This window comes from Dermacentor variabilis, chromosome 2 (assembly GCF_050947875.1).
Source record: "Dermacentor variabilis isolate Ectoservices chromosome 2, ASM5094787v1, whole genome shotgun sequence".
Lineage (NCBI taxonomy): Eukaryota > Metazoa > Arthropoda > Arachnida > Ixodida > Ixodidae > Dermacentor > Dermacentor variabilis.
Window position 1 is genome coordinate 183,111,845 of NC_134569.1, and position 24,067 is coordinate 183,135,911.

Here is a 24,067-nt window from a genome sequence, read left to right on the forward strand (position 1 = left end):
GCAACGCCGTTCTTCATTCTATGCTGCAGAGAGCAGAAATAGCGCGAGGCCAACACGTCAAAAACTTATCGTAAAAAACAAAAAAACAGGAAAAAGAAAACTAAAGCGGTGGCTGGCTTTTAACCGAGGTTAACACGTGTAGTTTATAAATGGCGCCATGCATACGATTGCCTGCGTCTTGCCCGCATGCTACACACCGGAGGCAGCGACATGATTTGTGCGCGTAGGCGGGTCTGCGAGATCCAAGGTAACCCGACTGGTTCTCCGCGAACATCTCCCTGTGTATCTGTGTGTGCACAACGAGGCGTGGTTACTGAAGAAAGAGAGAGAAATAAAGAAAAAAGAAAATGAGAAAAATGAAGCGCGTATATTCCCTGTAAGGCTGCTAGCGTGTATGGCTACGGGGTATTGCATTCAAAAAGAGAAAAGCAATGAAGGTGCCGGGCTGCAGAGCGGGACGGCAGGTTGGCGAAGGGCGTTCGCCTTGAACCGCGACGCCCGCGTGCAGCGAACGGAGCGTGCGTTACTGGAAGAAGAGACCGCTTCGCGCGCCGCGACTGTCGAGCCGCCGGACGCAGAACCGTGAGAAAAAAAAGAAAATTTGGGCACAGTGTCAACACGCTGACGAAATCGCCTATCGCTCGCTCCTCTGCGGGTATCAAAATCGCCGTGCAAAATAATGCCGCAGCTTCGTATGACGCGCGCGGCGCGTTAGCGATGAGCTGCGTCGACGTCTGAAACTACGGCGACGTGTAAAGACGACGACGCAATGTCACAGTTGCTGCAGGAGACGCGGCTAAAGCTGTAATGGTGAGAGTTCGGGTAGGTTCATCATCCTCTGCCTGCTAAGAGCATTCGTCCCCTTTGTAAGTGCGGGGAAGGTTTGCGGCGTGCGCAGTTAAAGTGATTTCTCAGATTTTTTCTTTCCTTTTATTTTGTCGTAAAAAAAAAAAAACGACCCTGGCACACAGGCGCTCACGCCGAGTCGTTACCGAATTGATTCATTCATCAATTCCTCCATTCACTCTCTTCCCCTCCCTTTAGAGAGCTTGAAAATAACGGTGTTGGTAGAAAGTCACACGACAGAAGTGTTATTTTAGTGTTAGCAGCCGAAATAGTCATCCTTCCAACATAACTATAACCGTTTTCTACATTTTTTTTCTTTTTCTTCTTTTTCCCTGTTTTTTCCATGCTCATGTGTGTTCTTACAATCCACTTCCTGTCTATAAGCCTGTGCAAAAGCCTACAGTATTGTTAAATAAACAAATAACTGGTCGTAACTCCAAAAGAAAGAAATAAAATTCTGGGGTTTTATACGCGCCTGAACGACGTCCTGACTATGAGGTACGTACGGCGTAGAGGGGTACACCGAATTCATTTTGAGCAGCCGCAGCTTCTTTAACCCGCACGTAAATCTAAGTGCACCAACGTATTTCTTTTTATCTTTTTTTCCTCCTTGTATTTCGCCAACGTCGAAATGCGGCCACCGCTACCGGGAGCGAACCCGCGACCTCAAGCTCGGAGATACTCAGATTATATATATTTTGCATTTCGCCTAATTACATAATTGGTTCTAATTAATTAATTCACTTTTCAAATAATATAATGAGATGAAAAGTGTCAATGAGAAAACTGTAGAGCAACATCAAAAATCTCATAGAGCTTTCTGTTGCTCGATTTCTCAATACGTGCGACATGGATGTTTTTCCGAGCGTGAAAGCAGCCCGCAAATATACGCAAAATTGCGGCGCGACTGGTCGCTCGAGGCACTTTGCGTGCATTTGCGGGCTTCGTCCACGCTTGAAAAACACTTTTATGCAGCACGTATCGAGCAACAGAAAGCTCTATCGGGAGTTTCTCATGTCGCTCTACAATGTTCTAATTGACACTTTTGTTCTAACTATATCATTTGAGAAGTTGATTAAATAACTAATACTAATTATGTAATTAGGCGGAACGAAAAAACAATCTGACTATCTCCAAGCGACGGCAAACAACATTAGCTAGGTTCTGTACAGCTACGTGGCATTTGCATATTTTTAATGTTTGGCTCAATTTACGTGGCACACCCTGTGTACCATAGACGCTACCGGAGCGAACAGGTACAGCCAGTTTTTTTTCTCTTTTTGTCCCTCATATTCTAGTAACATAATTGGTGGCAAATTCGGGTCGAACAATACGAAAATAAGGTATACTAAGAAAAACTATGTAGCGCTTTATCACGTCCAAATGAGCGCGAGTGAAATCATTAGCGAAACACACTTTCTTTGTATCGAGCGCTCGGCGAGACAATGGCAAAGGAAATAGAAAACTATGAAGGTCTTCGCCAACCAAGCATGCCCGGAGGTGTGCCAAGGACAGCAACAATTCGCGTCCGATAGTCCGCAATAACTCCAGAGCGCCTACATGCGGACAAAGGAAAACAACAGAGCCCGTCTACGCGCAAGAAAGTCAAATTGCACCACAATGAGAGTTCAGTGAAGTAAGGTACTTCGTTTTACTTACCTTTTCCTTACACGATTTATAGATGCAAACTCCGCGGTCTCACTGTTCAAACTGATCCGCGTTTCACATGAACACAACACCGGCGGTCAGATATTTGACCACCGTCACAGCGGTTATCTGGGAAAGCAAGAGGTCGAACGGCTTGCAGGGAAAAACAACGTGCGCGAGAATAGCGGAAGAAAAAAAAAAATCGCTCTGTGAATGTGGACTACCAGAGGAGGAAAGAGAAAAGTAGAAGGCACGGAGGTTAACCAGAATAACGTCCGGTTGGCTACCCTACACCGGGTGCATGGGAAAGGGGAAAACAAAGATCACAGGGAGAGAGAGGAGGGAAGGTGTTGTTCTACCATCTGAGTAAGCTTGCCAGGATTGTTATTCGAATATACGAGAAAACATAAATCTGTTACACGGAAACTGAAAAGCACAGCGATTTTCCAGCTGCCGTTTGACGTCCGTCTGAGTCGCCGCGGCCACTAGATGGCGGTACCGTTAGCACAGCACACATCTTCATTCTTGTAGACCCTTCCGCCTAGCGCAAGTGCTTTATTGAAGTAGTTGACTTTCTCGAAGCAAAATGTATCAGAAAATCCGTAAAGCACGACTCGCGCGCAGTGTACAGACATGTTAGCATCGGACTGTAATTCGAATGTACGAGAAAACAATTTTGCTACGCTGAAACACAAACACAAGCCCCTTTTACAGCTGCCGTTTATGGGTGAGCGCGCCACTAAAGATCCTGACCAAGTGGAGGCTAACATTTTCGCTCTAAACCGAGTTTGGAAAAGCGCAGTTCCGGATATTCTTCCCCTGGGCCCAAATGATAGTAAAATTACCAAATTTGTGTGCCGAACCACTGTTATTGCGACAACGGTACCGGTGACAGACGTAGTTTTTGTAATTACACTTCCAACCAACATGAATTATATGTTTGGTGCCTTTAACCAGGGAAGCATTAAGGGAAGCAGTGCCTTTAACCAGGGAAGCAGTAAGAAACCATCTGTTTCAATCTGAAAAATAAAATAAATGGTACCACACGGGTATAAACGGCTTAGTCACTGTTTAGCTTCCACGCATACAAGCGGCAGACCTGGTATGTTGAGCACACAACTATATTCGCCCGCAACGATCATCAAGGATAAACACATCCGGCCATTCGGCAACGTTGATACGTCGAAAACTTGACAAACAGCGCGCATGCCGCTAAATACGACGAAAGAACGCCAAGGCACAGACTAAAGGCGATGTGAACGACAACACTTCGTCACGCTAAAGACAGAACAGAGAGAGCCTTACACCCTTTCTGGACGAGCCAGACACACCAAGGCAAGCCCTGACACACCATCGTATAGACGCTGCCAGCCGCTGATTCACAACCCCACCTCTGAGCCAGCTTCGCTGTACAGCAGTATCTGAAAAGGATGACCGCGCAAGCAACCCCGACCAATTGGAAAGCGTGAAGCACGTCAAATAAGGGCGAGTGTCACAACTTTGCGAGCATTAGTCGCGTGCCATCGCCGCACTCGTCAGAATCCCGAAATAACGGCGGTAACTTTTCTAGCGTAACGCCCCTCATCTATGCCCGCCTCCCCCCCCCTACCCCTCCCTCCCTCCCTCCCAGGCTTCGCGATGACAGCGGCGGAGCTCCGTCGTGCCAAGAAAGCAACACACAAGAAAGAAACACAGGAGCGAACGCCACCTTTACAACAACTACAACAAAAAGAAAATCGCTCTGAACACTAAGTGGTGGCACCGATCGTAGTCCCCTTCGTGGTAACGCGCGTGTCCGGCCTTCCTTCTCTCTCGCGCGGTCAAAAGAGCCGCGTATCCCTAATCCGCGTGTCGTCGTAGCACGGCGCGCAACGGGGCACTAGACGGCGCTGTGGTAGTGTAGTACAGTATACACGTGTGTCGCCGGCGCAATTAGACAACGAGAGCACGTACACACTGCACTACGGGCGCCCCTAATCGTCCGCTCGTTGCCGTCTTCGTAATCGGTCCAAACCCCCGCGACGGCGAGCGCACCCTCCAACACGCACTTCCCCCCCCCCCCCTTTCCGCCCCGCTCGAGGTTGGCGGGCTGTCGCAATGAGCCCCATCCGCCGCCCACGATCCCTCGCGCCTTCTCGCCGCCAGCCTCCCCCAGCGCAGCGGTGACCGAGCGCGTGTGCTGCCCTCCAGCTGGGGTTCTGAAGCGCGGGCAACTCCCAACGCAAAGCGTACACCCCTCCCTCACGCCTTTCCCCCTTTCAGCCCACCAGCGCCTCCTTCGCGGTGCGAAAAGCGCGCGCGTGCCAAAGCGGACGCGCTGCGAGTCATCGCTGCCGGCATTCCGGGAGGAGCAGCAGGACGACAACGATGATGCCGCGCGCATCATCGTCTCCCCCCCACCCCCGCCCGCCCTCCCTTCCAGCGTTTCGGAGAAGCAGCCGACGAAAAAGAAGCCACTGGCGTCTCTTCTTCCACCGCTGACCTCACTTCAACCTCACCTCTCTCCCCCACCCCCCTCCTTTATAGCGGTCTTCGTGTACTTTCCTTCTCGTAGCATACTTTTAACCAGGAAGCGAGGGAGACGGGAATCATCGCTCCAGTCGGGGCTGTTAGATTAAAGGAAGGGTGGAGGAGGAGGGTGAAAATAAGGAGAGAGGGTGTTCAATCGGCGACGAGCGGCGGTGGTCCCGCTTAATTAGCGAGAAGAGGCCGCTTCTTTTCGCTGGAAAGAATAGGGAGGGAAAGAGGGCGTTGCTATGGGGCATAAAGTTCACTCACGCTCCCTCATTGGACTCACAGAGAGTGGCTGTCTGATTCACGGCCCGGTCCGCCGCGGGCAACGGGAAAGGGCAATAATTGTCACGATGGAACACATTCGGAACGAAGGTCGCGGCCAAACGCCAGGTCGGAAGTTGCACACTGTGCAACAAGCGGTTCATTTTGTGTTTCACATGTAGCCACGCAAGAACAAAAGAAGAAAGCATTGAGGGCAAGTTAAAGGCCCCCAAGTCGTCAAAATTAATCCGGAATCTCCCACTACAGCGTGCCTCATAATCAAATTGTCGTTTTGGCACGTAAAACCGCAGAATCCATTCAAAAAAGTTAAAGGAACGAGATAATAATGACGTCGCCGATTATTCTTAAAAGTGAAGCTTCATATGAAGGAGGGGCGGTCAGCCCTATTGGGTTTGGCGTGGTTGCTGTGTCGGTCAGTATCTAGGCGGATATAGTTATACGAAGACTATATGGTCGCCAAATTGAAGTAGCAGCGAGCGGGTTTTATAACTATTCTATGCTGGCCGACAAAGCAGTGCAAGTAAGCGCATCGTTGACCCGCGTAAAACCAAATCTGACATAAAGCCTATAAAATGCTGTCGGTTCACGGGTAACTCTAATTGATTATATTTGACATATGTTATCTATGTTATTTTCCTCGATTTAGCCATACGGCATGTGCCACTGCGACACAGAAGGTACAGAATTCCTAAATGTTGCTTCCTGCGTGCCGTTCTGTTCTGTGCATAAGGCTCTGAACGCCATTCGTTACTCGTCAAGCATCGCGTATTGGCTTCGTTCCCGTGACATCGACGCGTGCACGGAGACTACCACTGGGCATCCGCCTGCGTTGGAGTTGGCATTTCGGCATAGCTTGTGATCGATGTGGTAAAGACACATAAACAAAACCGATGAGAATAAGGTTGTCACCTTTCTGGCGCACAAACATGCATACTGCATGAGATTACAGTTCCATAGCACGAAAGTAAACAAAATTCTATGCATTGCCGCCAGTTAGAAAGCTTTTACATTACGTACAACTTGGCTAAAACTTCGCTTCACCTAGATTTCAACACGTGCGTTGATCTACATTATTGTCCTTTTTTTCGCGGTCTGGGCACAGCATACCAGATGAAATCAAGTAGCGGAGCCTACGTGCACGAGTTCTACCAATGCAATGCACAATCCGAAACGAATGAATGAATGAATGAACAAACGGAAGCCTAACGATGAAACTTAACACGTCTCTCGTTAACAATACCTAAACAACGGAAACTGGTTTATTCAACTCTGTGAGGCAACTGCCACGACCTTGTCGCTTTTTTTTTTCTTTTTGCAAGTTTAGAGCACCGACTAACAACCAATTCCCTCGTTCCTCTAAACATAGTTTCTCGTCCGTGCGCATAACTTGACTGTTGTGTCCTACATTCTCACCCCTTCCCGCCGTTAGCCTTGACACACGCCGAGCGCTCAACGTCCGTCACGCGTGACAACGGGCGCTCGGACGGCGCGATTGCCGGCGATGTTTGCGACGCTTAAGGTGCACCTGCAGCTGGTGATGGTGGTGGTGTTTGTTTTACAGCGAAGCCGTTTATGGCTAGGGTTCCGTGCATTTCTGTTTTGCGTGTGCGGAAACTGTGAGCCGATCCCGGACATAGTGCAATACCGGGCCGAATCAACGGCGGAGGTGAAGCAGGCTTCACAGCACTGCGCCAGCGAACTTGCAAAAATAAGTTTGATATCTCGGGTCCAAATAGAACCCGTATCAGATATCGAGCTCATAAGAATCGATACTACACATTGACCCGCGTCGGTCATGTCTACGTTCGCACCGCCCTCTCATTGTCGGCGTTCCAAGCGCTTGCCTGTCTCCTTCCGTCTCCTACCGCTCTCCCCTGGAGGTGCTCCCGTCAAAACGTCGCGCGTGTCTAGTTTCCTCCGGCTCCGCGGAGCGCCGGTGTCGTTGTTTACGCGAATGTATAATTCACGGTGAGTTCGTACCTTTGTTCAAATTTATGAGTCATCTCTGTGTCGTGTGCCAAACAGCTTCGCTCGTCATGCACCTGCGCAAAGTGGTATGGCTCATCATTCTTTATTATTATTATTATTTTTTTTTTTTTTTGCTGTTGTTCCTCTGAACAAGTCGCACATACCCACCGTGGGAGATCGGCCAAGAATGGGGTGCTTCCAGAAAAATGAGAAGTTCAAAGGAAACAAAACGAGAAAAATTACTGGGTAAAAATGCATTAATGCTCGGTGTTCAAACTGCAACGGTCGCCATGCTACGGTGAATCCAAGAATGGTTCAATAATACATATTTACTTTATTATGAAGGCAGCCGATAGGTGTCAACCATAAAGTATTTTATCGGATTGCGAACATTCCGGTGGCTCTACCCCAGCGCGCAAGCTCTAAAGGAAGGCAGGACGGGGACATTCGTGCCAAGGACAAGCTAGCTTTACAGGCATCGCTCTCTAGCAACCTCCTCCTCCTTAGTCAGGAAAATCGTAGACAATCCAGGAGGAAGTGGTCAATTCTTTCCGGTTCACGGCACCGTATACACAAAACGATATGCCGCCAAAACAGCCCTAGCTCATATGTAGAAATTTAGCCTCGTTACAATGGAACCTCCAATTCACATGTTCAGCAGGATTTGCTGCTGTGGTATATTCCTGCTCGTCGTCGCGGTTGTTGACTCTGATTAAGAGGCCGCAAGCAGGTAGGTGGGCATTGGACGCACGAGAAAAAAAAAAACAAGAACGTTTTGGATGCGAGCTAGTTATACATAAATTAGAAGTAAAAAGAATCACAGGAGCCGGAGAATATACAAGTAATTTTTCTTCTATCAAGACAACACAGTACGATACGTATATAAAGAAAGACATGACAATATAGATCGTTGGGCTTTATATCAGGCCGAGAGCAGCTCTCCTTTTTGGACCATTGAACGCAAATACAAAGACATGTGATGCAGATTCTATAGCGCCTTTGAGGGGGGGATGGGGGGGGGGGGCTCACGCATATTCAAAACAGTCCACCGGGCCGTATATGGCGACGCCCCGGGAAGCTCTCGCTGGAAAAACCACACGTTATGTAACAGATAAACCAACCAAATACGTCGTTGTGAACGACGCCGCCACCATCTTCGTCTATTTACTCACTCGCTTATTTAACCCTTAAAACTCATAGCTTCGTCATACGTGCGCCGTTACGAAGTAGAAGACAAACTCACACGTTCCTTACACTTCCCGAGGCAAAAAATGAAATGCGCAAAGCGAAAAGAAAGCAATTCGCCTGGCTAGTCAGACTTCCGACAACACAGCGCCGGAAAACAAGGATTCGTCAAACCGGACGCTGTGCCAATCACCGCAGGATGTTGGCGGGCATTACACGACTCCCAAGTCCGCCCTCCCCCCTCGCAACCCCCCACCGGGATGCTGCAAGGAGCCGAAAAAGCGTGCGCCTTTCGGCGGGCAATATTGCACCGCGATGTACCAGTGCAACTTCTGAAAGGAAATCGCGCAATTGCAAGAAAAGCGTAAAAATGACATCCTAGAGGATAAATCGTCATGAGCAAGTGTCACCCTCCGCAAAACTTGGCGCCTTGGTGTGTCACTATCACTACACGCCGTAGAGCCTAAAAATAAGATTGCCGTCTCGTCCAAGACGAAGAGAGGCGAAACAAGGACATAACACTTCCTGGCGAGAACTACCCAGCTAGAGCTCGTACGCGTTGACGCAAAGTGCTACTCAGGCGTCAAGCACAGTCAGCGCGGTCGTCAGTTTCGAAGTGATGTTCGAGACAGTCCGTGCCGCAGTTTTCGGCAACTGTTCTGACTTTTAAAATTGTCGCGTTTTAAGAAAAGGACCCTTAACTGGAGATCTCCGTGGTCATAACAGTGTATAACGCCGAAATATATAAACTGTTTATAAGCTGTTTTAAGTTATATTTGATAGCATTAGAAGAAAATAAATTCAAGTAAAGCGACTGAGGAAGTAAAATTTGCGTTTATCCCTTGAGGTTTCATCAGAAGCACTGACCACTCGTAAAAAAAAAAGAATTACAAACCAAATCAAACAAGGGATCTACAGCTTGATAAACTGCTCAGCAAATACAAACGTAGAATTTTTTTAAGAACATGTATTGAAACAGATGTAGAAACTTCGTAAGGTATGTCCGAGAGACTGTCAAAGGCGTGCAGATCTGGCGTACGCAGGAGTTCACGTAACCAAAGCTTATGTTAACGATTTCACGTAAGTTTGTTGGATACAACCAATTTCATTCACACTGCTTCGCTGGCTACACAAATGAGATCATTTCGCATACATACGAAAATTCAGAAGGAACTGCTAAACCAGTCTCATATTTGATCGCTTTCCTGTGGCGCATTTCCCCTGTCATCGGGATCGGAGTAGGCTTGCATGGCATCTAGAGATAACCCGCACTTTGATGGAAGACTGCGTCACAGCGCGACTCTCGGCACGTTTTCGTTATACCGAGCCTTTCTTCACAGCGAGGCGCGCACATCGCATCGCAGTGAGAAGGCGTGCTGCGCATCGCGTCGCAACAACCCCCGTCTCTCGACGGCATCTGCGTGTCCTCCGTCTGTTCGGCCGTCTATAAGCAGAGAGAGCCGAGGAGCCCGAACGCGACGATGCCGTCGAATGCGCGCTCGACATCAAGCGCCGCAGGGGCGGTATACGGGGGAGGGGGGGGAAGGGCTGTCAAGGTGACGCAATCGCGGGGCAGCAAGTGACGCGGGTATAGGAGTGTCGTCGTCGGGCGCGGCGACGCGTGACGGCCAAGAAGCCAAGCGCGCTCGCTGCGTCGAAGCCTAGCGCTGCCAGCTTTGCTCGCTTGCCCCAGTCACTCACTCTCGCTCGGTCCCCCCGCTAGCCCGGTCCCGTGACGGCGGCTCGCGCTAGAAACGCGATCGACGTCGCCGCCGCCAAGGCCGAAGCTCTGCAGGGGCGCGGCGGCGGGCGAGAGGGCGAAACCGTCGCCCCTTCGTTAATTGACGCGCCGGGCGCGGAGACACCGCAAGCGCAAGCCCGGCGTGTGCGCCGCGGGGGTGTACGTCACGCCGTCTGCGGGAGGAAGTCGACGAGGGGGTTTTGAAAGCCGACGCATCTAGGATGGCGGGGGCGCTCGAACGTCGCAGACGTCTCTCGACGCGACTGCGACGCGCTCTCCTTCAATTCTTCTCCCTTTTGTCTTTTCGCGCCGGAGAGGGACGACGCCGAGGAGGAAGCAGCACAAGCGCAGAGCAGACGGCCTGCGGACGACGACGCCCGACTTCTGACGCGCACATTTTTTTTCTTTTTTCTTTTTTTAACGAGGCGACGCAGCGCAGCGGCATTGCATATCGGCGCGCGCTGCGCGGTGTCGGCTTGCCCGTGGCAACGACAGCGCCGTTTGCGTCCCAGAGCGCGAGCGCGCATGCACCGGAACGCGCGCGCAAATGCGCAACGTCTAAACGATCGCGCTTTCTTCGCCCGCCGCACCACCAGCGCACGCTACGCCGGCGGCGGCAGCAGCAAGAAGCGTGCCAGCAATCCGGATCGCGTGTCGAAGGCTGCCCCCCTTTTCGCGGCTGCCCGCCGTGCGAACCCTTCATTCGACTGCCCGCTCCGTCTGGAACCTGTCTGCCTGGCCATGTGGCCGCGAAACAATGGAGCGCTCCGAATCGAGTCACTCGGTGCTGACGGGACGGATGCCCGAGGAAGGCGAAGAAGGGCAACCGATTACCACCGCGACATTTGATCCCCGTCAAACGGCGCAGACGATGCGGGCGACGGGTGATGCAGTGGAGCCGACTGACTGCTCTCAAGGGCATCGCGAAGGGCAACTGCTCTTTGAATTGGAGACCGAAGTACGAAGCGCAAAAAAAAGAGAAAAAAAAATTATCGACCGTGCAGGAACACAGGTAAAATGAAGTGACGATGATATAGGCGCGTTGGGGCTACCAGAGAGAGAGAATGAAGAGGAAAGGCAGGGAGGTTAACCAGATATGAGTCTCCGGTTTGCTACCCTACACTGGGGATGGGGGATAGGGGTTAGAAAGATGACAGAGAGGAAAACACAAAAAAAAAAACGCACCAGAAATATGAGTACAATCCTTTAACAGAGTACGAGGAATTAATTAATGAAAGGAGTCTAACCTTTTAATCAAGCACAAAGTCGGCGCTCACGAGGCTCGCCATAGGCGCCAATTTGCCGGCGGTCCACTTGTTTGAGAAGCATTCATTTGTGCAGTACACCGCTGCCGGCAACAGCGGCGTTTCGTCACTGCTATTCCACATCATCTGGCCGAGTCATGTGTGCGTTTATTCTTTATTCTGTGCTCAGTATTCGCTCCAGTACGTAGCAGCGGTGACTGGCGACCCCACGTGCGTCCTCGACCCTGGAAACCTGCAGCGCAACAACCGCGAAGGAAGGTAGCGCAACACAAACCCGGTCGAACTAAGCCGGAAATGGCCCACTTTCTGCATACCACCGTCGTCGGTAAGGGCAAAAGCGCGGCACGTATGGAAAACATCCGATCCCTCGTACAACTATAGTCGTTGTTTGTCGACAACGCATCCAACGAGCTTAGAACAATTAAGTTCCCGACAAGATTTACGACATCGTTTCTGACGAGGCTCTGACAGTATGGACAGCCATTTTTTTTTTCTTTTTTTCAACGCTCACCGTCCGACGAATCGTGTGGTTTTGGCGCTCACGTGTTAGCCACTGAAAGGTATGCAGAAGAATAAGGCGATTTACATTAGGACTACATCTGAACAAGTAAGCCACTCGGCAAATTTTGAACAAGTTCCCGTCGGAATTCCAGAAGGTCCCAGCAGGTTTATACATGGCCTGTGATGCTGAACTATGCGGGGGGAAAATAACTAAAAAGAAAAAGAGACCATATGGCAAAGCGCTGTGTGGCGCGGTCAACACTCCAAGCGGCCTATTTTCCGACGCGCAGACCGACGGATCCGACGACGTTGACGCGCATGTCTGCTTCCTAAGGCGACAAACACGTGTTGCGACGTGGCGCCTATAATGCGTGATTGTGAAATTTGTTGAATGCGATTTTTGGTAAGCCGATGGAGAGGGGGGGAGGGGGGCAGCGAAGTGCAGAAACGCCTGTGTACCGCGCATTGGGAGCACGGTAAGGAAATTAATCCGGAGTCCCCCACTACGGCGTGCCTCACAATCAGATCCGCATTTTTGCACGTAAAACCACGTAGGGTAATTAATTTTCTCAGTAAAACGTCCTGCCCGCTTTTGAAGCCAACCATTTCACGTTGTCACAACCAAATCACAACACTGCAGAAGGGAGCGCTATCAGGCCTATGCACACAGACAAAGGGGGCGTTCATCAATGATTTCCAAACACTGACGTGCGAGATCCTTATATCAAAGACACGAACGGTTACTTACAACACACGGTGACAACTGCTTGGTACATGCGATACGCCAATAAAAATAATTAGAATAGCAGAGACCGTAATGACTATGACAGGTCAGTCAGGTACGCGCACACATTTTTTTTTCTGAATAATTAATTTAGGTGGCACCGCTCTTTGATTTTTACCACGGATAAATGAAATGTGAAATGACAGTTCGATGGTTTAGCCTAGAAACCTATACGCAGCACACCACCAAAACGTACCAAGCACACGATGTCAAGCGTAGATGCGATATATATGATCGATGCATTCATTATGTGCGTGAATGGGCGATTTTCACGACGTGATCGAAGACGCGCTGGGCTCAGTTCATCGGAGTTCTTCCTTCAGCGCGCCCGAACGCCCTTTTAGGGGATTACTCGGGACCTGTTCCACTTCGACACCTTGTACTCTTCTAGCACGGGACGACTGTGTCATTAAAGCCGTTCCAGGTGCATCAGATGATGCAGAGACCCACAAACCGATCCCGTAACACACAGCCTTTGTCGAGCGAAATTTCGAAGTCACCCAGCGCTGCAAATGCCTGTCGCCGTGCGCTGCAGCAGCTTTTCATGTGGAAGGCCTGGTGCTCCGACAGAAATTGAACAGAGATGAAATACAGAGCAGCACTGGGACACATGAACAGACAAAGGAATGGCGCTGCGTGTCGGTTGTCCTATCGCGTGTGCAGTGTATTGCTTTGATCGCAATTCAGTACGACTGACCAGTCAGCGCACATCGCCACCGTTTCCGGCACGTATAGGGCTGCAACAATCTCCGCAACATTTCACGACGGTGCGGCGCACGCCGTGCAGGTCCGGTCATGCTCGTATTGGCTTCGAAATTTTTGACAAACGCTGTACGTCCGGTGCGCTAAGGTCCTTTACGGACCCACCCGTGCGCCCGTCTTTCCACGAAAGCCGAATCACAGCAGCATCTAAGAGGGCAAAGAAAAAAAGAGCCAGAAGACGGGGGTGCGGGTGGTGAGTGAGGGGTGGGGGGGGCGCACCACACAACCGCCCATTTCTTTTCACCGAGCCGCACCTCCCGGGCATATAGCCCGAGCGTGTCCGGTATATACGGGCCCTGCCGTCTCACCTGCGGCAGCTACCGGAAGCGGGCATTCTCCGCATTCTCGCCGAAGCAGCGGTGCGCTTCGTAAAACTGCTGACCGGCAGGCACCGGCACGCAACAAGGCGCCGCTGCGGAGACACCGAGGCGCCTTCGGCGAGGGATGGGAGGAGGAATCGGTGGCCAGGGGTCAACGAGCGTTTTCGAGGGCAAAAGCGGAGTACGGGGAGAAACACCACGAGCTCGGCGCGGCAAAGGGGGGCGACGACGTCATCATCGGGCACCGCCGCGACGCTCGAACCTTACCAGCGGGTAGCGATGCCCTCCCTGACAGGACGCAATCACCACCCAGCGAGCCAGCCCTCCCCGATTCTCCAAGGTCGATAGAAGAAGAGAAATGGGGCTCTTGCGGTCATCTGCCATGCGTCGCTCGCGCTTATATACGCCGAAGAGACGGGCGGCGCCAGAGTGTGATGCGCCCGTGGTTGACTGCGCGCGTTCATTTTTCTCTCTTTCAATGCTGGAGGAGCTGTTGTTGTTGTCGCCGCCATTCTTCTTCACAGCGGTTACGAAAGACCCTATGGGCATGAGCGAACGTGCCCGCACTCGTCCGCGGTGTCTCTCTCTTTCACGCGGGTCAACGGGCGCCGCAGAATAAGCCGCGCTTTTGTGTGTTGCGTTCGCGTACCAGCCACAAGTCCGCGCCCGTTACTAACCCTTTCTTTCGTCGGGACTTTCGAAGCCGGGGGTCAACGTGCCGCAAACAAGCTATCTCTTTTCGCGCCTAATAAGCGGTCGAGAAGCTTTTTCAACCGAACGGCCGCGCGCCACTCCTGAATGGGCAGCCCGCCAAAAGGGGCGAAAGGCGCGCCAATTTGCCGCTGGAAAGAGCTGTCCATTCACAACGGCCGGCCATCGAGGCAAGGCCGTGTCGAGTTGAAGGACAGCTCTTTTGAACGCGGGCTGTCACGTGCAATGAACGATACCTGCACTTAAGCCGGGAGGCTGCGGATAATCCCTTCCTTCCTGCTTGCGTACAAACACCCCGGCGGTGCCGAGAAGATCAATTACCGCCAACGACGCTCAGAATATCGGAACCGATCTGCCTCTCCCCCCCCCCCCCCCCTGCACTAATCGTTCACCGGCACCAGGCGCCAGTGCGGACGCCGAAGGCAACGATTATAGTTTCGACCCCCGCCGCAACTCTCGCGATGTTTCCTTCGCCGCTTCTACGACAAAAGCAGCTGCGGAGTCATGCACGTGCGCGACAATTGTGACGTTCCGGGTAAAGTGGCGTCACTGACCGCCCAAGTCACCCCGCCGTCGAAGAATTGGCGCCTTGGGTACGACGGAAGGCCACCGATTGTGTTCAACGGAAGAAAGCGTCTATAGTTAGCGGGTGAGTCGAGCGTTTCCGAGGTTTCTGCTGCGCAGCTCACATTTTCTCACGGAGCGTTGCTATTACTTTGTTGTTCTCCAACACATCGAACAGTATATGCACGATGGTAACAGGAGAGGAAACATGCGAACAACTGGCCACCGCAATGATTCCGACGCCTGCCTCGTCTCCGGTTATGGCAAGTCACAGAGGAAAGGTGCTAGGGTGGTGAGGACCGCAGTTACAGCAGGCACAACAGGGTCTCTGGCGAAGTCAGTAGAACCAATCAGTCGAAAGCAGTGCTTTGAACTGCACTGTGCGTAGGTCAAGGCAAGATTTAGCTTGTCACTTGTCTGTCTGCATAGTATGTACAAAATTTACTGCAAATTAGCTGAGGCCGGTAATCAACAGAAGATACTATATTCGAGAAAGGCAACCCGTCGATTCACTTCGCTTCCCGTTTCTCCATCGAGGTCGAAGAAAAGCTAGGAGGCCGCTCCGGAAATGGGGCCGTGAACATAGTATCATATGCACGGCCCGTTCCTTCTTCAGGCGATCCTCTGTTAGCGTTATTGTACCGCGAGTCACCTCAAACTCGCCAAATCACACATGCATAACTTACAAAACTCGCCCGGACCGCGTTCAGTGAAGGCGACAGCCGATCAGAGGAGTCCGGTTCCGGCGAGGGAGATTGTGAACGAAACAACAGCCCCTGGCGCTTGTTCCAACAAAGGTCCCGGTAGTCCCCCTGAATGGAGGGAGAACCGGCCACAAACGCCGAGCGCCAGAGAGAGTCACTACATCGCAGGCGCTATATCTGTCCACTGTTCGTGTTTGTTGCGTGCCGGGCTCTTGTCGTAACGTGCCCGGACGCAGAAATGTGGAAGGGCAAGTGGAGGAGAAGGGAGTAACAGCAGAGGGGAGGTATTACCTCGCCTCAATACTATAATGCGTCGGGGACTTGAAGGTGGTGTGCCGAGGAATACGGGGGCGTCTTGGTGGGCGGCGAGAAGCAAGCGATCGCGTGGGTCGCGAAGCGGCGAAAACGCTACCCCCCTTTTTTTCTTTTCTTCTGGACCGCCGGTTGCCAGGAATGCGTTCCGAGCCCCCTCTCAGCCCCCTCCCCCCCTTCACATTCTCCGCTTTACCTGTTGCCTAGACCACAGAGGACGAGGACGGAAAGAGGAAGGGCGCAGCGGGAAAGTGCAGGCAAAAGCAGGACGTGCGCGCGACTCGTCGAAGCCAGGTGGCAGACGCGAAGGACGCACAATGACGACGATGCCCCCCCCCCCCCTGCCCCCCAGCATCTCTTAAACGAGCACGCATCTCCTCGTGTTGGAGCATGCCCGGAGCTGCAGAAAGAGCGCGTCGGGGCAATCTATATGCACTCAGTGATGCCTTCTGTAATGGTTTGTATGTACGCAACGCGGTGCAGCGGTCAGGCGGCGCTTTCAACGAATGGCTTTCAAAGTGTAAGTGGACCCTTTCCAGTTGAAGGAAGAAAAAAGAAAGTGCTCCAAGGCACGCGCAGCTGTGCGTCCGTGCCCGGTTCGTCACATATGAACTTCACCTCATTGAATCTGTATACGGTGCGGTCAAAGGAACGGCGAAATCACGTCCGCCAATCGGGAACGAGAACCAGGTTAGGAGCACCTCCACATTCCCGTTGTGCTACTTGTTCGCCGCCCAATCTGTCCGTGATCCAGCCTTCCAACCAATGTCGTTAAGGGGACGAGGTTAGCGGTGGCCGGCAGACGAGCCCTTCTACCACTTCTCGCTCCTGATTGGCCGACAATCTCTGCACCCTTGGGGGCGCCTCGGGTATTCAGGTAAACCCACGACGGCTGCAACTACAGGGGCCCGACATTCCCGCTTTTTAACACTCTCGGAACGGCCCGGGTAGGGTTTCTACACGTACAAATAAATGCTGGACTTTTTCGTGTCCGGGTAGGGCCGGCGGATGATAATGAATTGCGGGGCGCCAGTTGCCGTGTGGGCGAGGCCAACGCGCAAACAACAGCACAAGTGAAGAAGGCCCACCCGGAGTGAGACGTCAACCCCCCTTGTTTTTCGAGCCCGCGGAGCCGCCCACTGATGAAACCGGGGCAACTTTCAAGCCGTTCCATTCCGCTGGGCTTGCACAAGAGAAAACGACTGTACAACCCGCCATGATTAAAGCGGTTCGTTACGTTGCGTTCAAGGACTACTCGGACGTACTTTCGAAATTGTAGAAGCTATATACCACGGATTTCACGCTGTTAGGAATGGGGACTCAATCCCATCGCTCGTAACCCATTGTCAAGATTGGAGTCCGGCATGTATTAGAACGTAGCTGGCCCATGCCGTCGTGCAACTTATCCACGCTGAGGACGTTGATGAAGGGAAGGACTGCTTCTCATCGAGAACGAGGAATATGGGTTTATTTACAGTATCTACATCAGTCTAGCATGACTGCGAGAGAAAGTACATCAGTCTGACATGACTGCTTGAGAAAGTACACTGAGCAGCCGCACAACAGCGGTTTATAAACACACGGTCCTCCCCCGATACCCAGGTGACGGAAACGGCCGTCCAGTCATCGTAGACAAGTCGCCTCTCTGCGGGACGATTTACGCACACACACACACACACACACACACACACACACACACACACACACACACACACACTTCCGCACAGGTTCACGGTCCGGAGCCGACGTCAGACGGACTTCGTAGAACTCGGGGCTTGCGTCAGGAAAGGCGCCTTTTATTGCCCGAGCTGACCCCTACAGCGCGGCCGCGTGCCTATTGTCTTGCGTCTTGGACGGCGCGTGGGAAGGAGCCTCGAACTACGTTCCCGCAAGCACTCCCCCGCTCGCGGCAGACCAGGGCGGTGGCGGCGGCACAGTAACAATAGCTGGTCCGCGGACCGCATTCAGTCACAACGGCGACAAGGCTAGAGCGTAACGGTGGCGTTCCAAGAAAGGTTGCCGCCGCTGTCGCAACTGGCTGGCAAAACTTGCACCTCAGCTGGGCCGTTCTTAACAACGCACGTAAAAGGAGGACACTTGCAAGTTGCGGAACACAATTTGGATCCGATATACTAAAGCTGCTCTCGAAATACCGGGCTCGGCGTCTTCGACATCATCGCGATGCGGTGACATACAGCAAAACTCGACATTGTACTACAATATGGCCAGGTACGATGATGTCGCTCACAGAAATAAATAAGGACCATGCGCGCGTTCCTCCTGGCTGCGACCGCGTGTGGCTACCGCGGTGATCACAGTAACGGGAGTGATTCACTGTAATCATGACGTCAGGTCTCATCGACGTCGTGAGTATACCAAAAAACGGTAACTGGCACCCTGAAACACGTAAACGTAAGAAATGTTTCGCCAGTAGTCCTTTATGGGTCACGGGTAATTACAATTGGAACAAACAAGAAAAGACGCCGCGTGATCTTGCGCCCTGCAACGCATACCGCTGCAGTACTGCAGTAGCGCATACGCATACTGCAGTAGACGGCGTGAAGCCTCTTCGTCTCCATGGTTTAGTCGATGCGATCGCACGTCACACTGCGTGCGACTGCACTCGCATAAATATTACGCTTAAGAAGAGAGAAAAATCGGTAGGTAGGCACGGATTCATGGTTAAAACCTGAACGCGGCGAAGAAATCGATGATGACGATGATTTCTTTTTTTTTTTTTCAAAAATGACTCAAACCCACCGGGTGGCTATGATGGAAACAAAAACATAAACGTCGTGTTGTGCGCAGGTCGCTGTACGTACGCATGATCAACGCGCTGTAAGATTTAAAGCGCGTGGCTCATCAGTTCGCCGAGTTTATACAACAGAATATGCAGCGTACAACATGCTTGTACCATACTAGCATATTTGTAAGACTAAACTTGGCTCTTCGCCCCGTTTTGAGTGGTCGGTTGTTCGGCCGAGTGAACTTCGCCGATCCCGGAGGCAAGCTAAACAAAACTGGACAGGTCTCCGAGGCAGTCTAGCCAAAGGTGCTGACATGGTGGGTCGGTGCTGGTGCCAGTGCGCTATATGTGTGCTCGCTAAAAGCATTTTAGTCCGGCACGCAACGCGGCCCAATACCAGAGGCAGCGCGAAGTCACAGCGGCCACTTACACATTTCGCAGTATTTAACCAATATAGCTAACCAAAGTGTGTCCTACAACAAGAGAGAGAGAGAGAGGGGCTTTCATTATGATAGAAAAGCTGGGAGGTCGGAATGAATCAAAGGTCTGACCTGTTACTCACCATTGGGGAAGGGGAATAGGTGTAAAAAAGAGATTAGATAGATTAGATAGATTAGATAGATTAGATAGATAGATTAGATAGATAGATTAGATAGATAGATTAGATAGATAGATTAGATAGATTAGATAGATTAGATAGATAGATAGATTAGATAGATAGATAGATAGATTAGATAGATAGATTAGATAGATAGATTAGATAGATAGATAGATTAGATAGATAGATTAGATAGATAGATAGAGAGAGAGAGAGAGCCAGCGGTAAGTGCTGATTCTGGGGACGAATACGGTGGTGAATGAACTTGAAACAACGAAGACTCTTCAAGCTCTGAAGTCCAGTCCTCGCAGGAATTCGATGAGAGGCTATAGAATATCACGCCGACGACAAGATGCCGACCAATGTCCCGATAGAACCTTTTCCAGACAAAAGTTGATTGATTAACTTGGACAAATGTTGTGCCAATGAGTGTCTTTGCACAGAATATATCGGGCAGATGAGCAATACGTGTTCTGCAACAACATATATCAGCAGCTCTATGCTGAAGCTATCGCTGTCGCTTCGTCAATGATCGCCTGGCTGATTCAGTCGTTTTCTTTTGTCATTATGTGTGCGTGTGTACGTGTGCGTGTCTGTGTATTCATTTTTGTTCTGTCGCTCCCTCGCTATATTTTTTTTTCTGTTTCCTTTGGCGCACTGGTCTCTACTCAACGACTCTTGTTTTCTCTTTCAGGATGCCATCTAAATTCATAGTCAGTGCACATTTATTAAGGTAAGTACCGCCAACCTCCCTCCAGAAATGGCTTCGGTAATGAGTGGTCGCTGCGACTGAATTGAATACTTGAAGAAATCCGTCTCTCACAGATCTTTCATAATGTAATATTAAGGCAAACTGAGAGGCTAGAAAGCGCTGCAGCATGCATAGTTCTGAGGCAGATTTCTGATTCTTTTTTTTAATCATAATGTATTTGAACGCCTGCGACGCGGTATGAAAAAAAAAAATGCGTGTTTGCAAAGGTTCCTTTTTTTTTTTTCTCGCTCTGTCAATCTAACATGCAGTACGCACATGTAAGTGCGCCCGCATTTGCGTGTGTAATGATTTATTGTGCTGCCTCTCGTATGTCCATCAATAACCACACCAAATTAGTAGACGCGACTCTTCTTCCTTTTACATATACCAAAGGCAGTTGCCGCTCTTCCTTTGCAGCACAGCGTAGATGCAGCTTTCCTAAATTACAGTCGTGCTTTCTTTTTTTTTATTTCTTTCAGCCGGTAGAAGAGGCCGATGGTCCTGTCGCTGTAACGACCAGTTCTGTCTCTTTACCGTTGCGATAACGGTAAAAGAGAGGCGCCACCGAAAGTGAGTGAATGGGCCGTATAGTGTTCTGGACCCAAGCCGCCACTGTCATCATCGTCGGACCGTGACGCAAAGAGGTGAAGGAAGCCGACGAGTCCCCGGGACGAGGAAATACAGAACAAAAAGGACTCGGTCGAGGAAAAGAGAGACATTCGAGTTAACCGGCAGAGATGTCAACATGCAGGGCCAGCTCCAAGACGGCGCGGTCTCACGGTGAAGGCGAATGAAGGGTAAGATAAAAAAGAAATACAGCAGGTAAAGTCGCAGATCAAATAAAACAAGAACCGGCAAGTCGTCATTTTGAGACGGCAGAGACGCGTGCAAAATAAAAGACGGAAGAAACCCGACGACCTGCGCCCGCTAACGTTGTGTCGGCGTCAGTCGAGAGCCCGTGTACGTGACTTCAGACTAGTTCCGGACGTGTTCGATGTGTATAACGTCCGACCTGGTTGCCCAAATGAACATGCCGCGAGCAGACGTACGTGAGGAGGTGAAGCGGGGGGGATACGACCTCCGGAATAGCAACGGCACAACGAATGCCAGTGTGACCCGGACTCTCGGGAAAGAAAAAAAAAAGAAAACAAGAATTCACCGAAGTAGTTACTGAAAGGTTAGTAAGAGCCACCCGACATCGCAGTTTGAAGCACGCCATCCGTAACGCACCGACTGAAGCAGCGAGCGATCGAGTACATCGCAGTGATGCGCTCGGCTATGGTTGTGGAGTTGTCTACATATTTTTTTTTTTTTTGTCAGCCACTTTGTCCGTTCACTAGCAATGTTCGTGCTGTAGCATAAGACCGGGAAAAAAAAAAGATAGGTTGCCGAATGAATCGGATATACAAACATTATAAAGGAAAGTTAGGCAACACAACTTTAAAAAAATTAAAGACAGACACGAGCTTACCAATATACCGTGCACAAAAAAGAGTTGCCGATAGTCTAGATGGTGCATACTTGACATTGAAGGAATGCGCGACAACACACACACACGGCACAAGTCCTCGTTGTTAATTTTCATTCTTTCGTGGTGTCGCACGTGAATGGGCATTCTCACACTGCCACAGATAGCCTAAGTTAACGCAGTGTCGGAACACCACAACGATGGCCTGTTGGTAAAATTATGTTAGTAGAGCTAGCAAAGGAAACTTAACGCTCCTTTAAATGAAGACTCGCATATGCCGAGAGTGAAGGAGAGAATGACGACCGACGAGGCTGGTTGGAGAAGGCTTGACTGCAAGACAACAACAGCCAATGTTCCGTGCCACAGCTCTCTTTCTCTCCCACACAAACTGCATTAAAGCGCAGTTACCGTTTCCTAGTAGAATTTGCTGCAGCTACGGCAAGGATAAAGATTAGCCTCCGGCATGCGTCATCGTCGCGAACTGTCACAATCATAACGCAATCTGTTGTTGAACATGACAAATTTGCCACGTTGCAAAGCCATTCGATACCATGGAAAACGTAATTTAGGCAAACTTGTCCACGTACAAGTCTTCATTCCGGTATGATGATCTTTATCGACTTCCCCCTTGAAAAGGAAAGGCGGCAATTAGTCGCCTAGACTGCCTATACTTCCACATAATTGCAGTCTAGCATTTTGGCTGTGCATACGTTATGTTCTCTCCCTCTTTTTAATGAAGCCGATATCTATGTGTTGATCAGACACCGACGCCTGCAACGACCTCGGCATCATCTCTTCACTGCTTCTACTCCACCAGTACTCTTCACGTTTTTCGTTTAAATCGACTGCTGTCCAGTTATTACTTCCATCCGTTTTGAATCGCAAAGCTTCTTGGACTGTGGACGTTCCTCACGTTCCTCACGGGTCTGACTGGCTGAATAACTTCGCATTCCATTACAATGTGCCGAGTCGTCTCCAAACATTTGCTGCAGCAATTACGTGATTCGTGCTGTAGGCAATATTTGCTCCGGTATGTTTTTTGTTCTCAGGTAGACAGTTCGGGTCTCAGATAACGAGACACCGCCCTTTGTTTTGCTGTAAAAATGTATCTCCTGTTATTATTACTATTTATTTTTTTGCTTGGCGTTAATTTAAACCTCTTTGGACTTTATTTTTTTTTCTTTTGCACCTCAATTCACCATCTCCGATTACCTCACTTTCTGTTCGACGACTCCGATTTGTCCACTCGTACCCTGTACTTCGCACCCGATTTCTCTGCACTCGTTTAACAACTTTCTTGACTTCTTCCTTCCCTTTCGTGTTCACGCTTTTGAAGCACATATATGCGCGCACATCACGCCACTATAGCGCATCTCGCAGCGACTGGGCTTGTAGGCATATCGGCTTCCGGTTTGGCGCCTGCAATATTGCTGCGTACACGCGCATCACCGAAAGGGGGCAGGGTGGGAGGGCTTTGCAAATCGAGACCCCGTGGGTTCACGCGCACAAAGCCGCCGCCGGGAAAAACAAAATGCGCGCGTAGCTCGCGCTGCGGCGCCTGTCCCACGCGGCTCCGGTGGCACGGTCGTCCTCCTGGTCGTCAGCGGGCGTATCGGACGAGGCGCGACAACAACCGACGTCGCCGCGACACGTGACTTGGCACGGCGAAACCCGCGCGCACATATACGACGGCGTGCGCAACACGGCTCTCGGATTCGGTATGCCGGCGCACGACGAGCGCGCATGCGCAGAGAGGACCTCGGCAACAGAGACTGAGGGCGCACGCATGGCGAGCAATAGTACTGTGCCTGGCGCAGCAAGAAAAAGAGAGAAATAAGGAAAGAGAGAGAGAGAGAGAGAGAGAGAGAGAGAGAGAGAGAGAGGGAAGTAAAAAGTGACGCGGGGAACCAGTACGTACGTACGACTAATACGGGAGATGAAACCTCATTTACAGTTAGTTGCGGTTTAAAAAGATGAGATTGTAGTCGGTCGCGAAAAGTTTTCGGGATACGGGTCCCACGACGGATTTGCATTGATGTTCTGTTAATGGGCCCCTCACCAGGCCCCACAGCAAATTTGAGTTATGCGCTGGAAGTTGTTACGTGTCCTACAGGGAGCGTTGTGCCGCAATAATTTTTCAAATGGGCTCATTAATAGACAAGATAGAAACCTTTCAGTGCCGCGAACCCGATTTCAGAAGGCGAGCTCCACTGCATAGCGAACCACTCTCTCGACTAGGCCTATTTCGCGCAGCGCACGGTTTTGCGCACTCTGCACAGGGACACATGACTAGCGGTATAATTCAGTGCTACGCGAATACCGAAGCAGAACAAGCGGATCGCCGAGCATGATCACGCGCGGGAACACGGTAGAAAATGGCATAGTTTCTGTACCTGCG

At 50.8% G+C, this 24,067-nt stretch overlaps 1 protein-coding gene and 1 non-coding gene across 2 annotated transcripts in view; both read right to left on the bottom strand.

Moving 5' to 3' along the window:
• The window catches only part of LOC142572990 (glypican-5-like), a 144,975-nt gene that overhangs the window by 81,175 nt on the left and 39,733 nt on the right, over positions 1 to 24,067 (bottom strand). The gene's annotated exons all lie outside the window — the stretch shown is intronic.
• LOC142573510 (U2 spliceosomal RNA) lies at positions 6,901 to 7,086 on the bottom strand. The gene has a single exon (XR_012826346.1). It is a non-coding gene; the product is annotated as a U2 spliceosomal RNA (small nuclear RNA).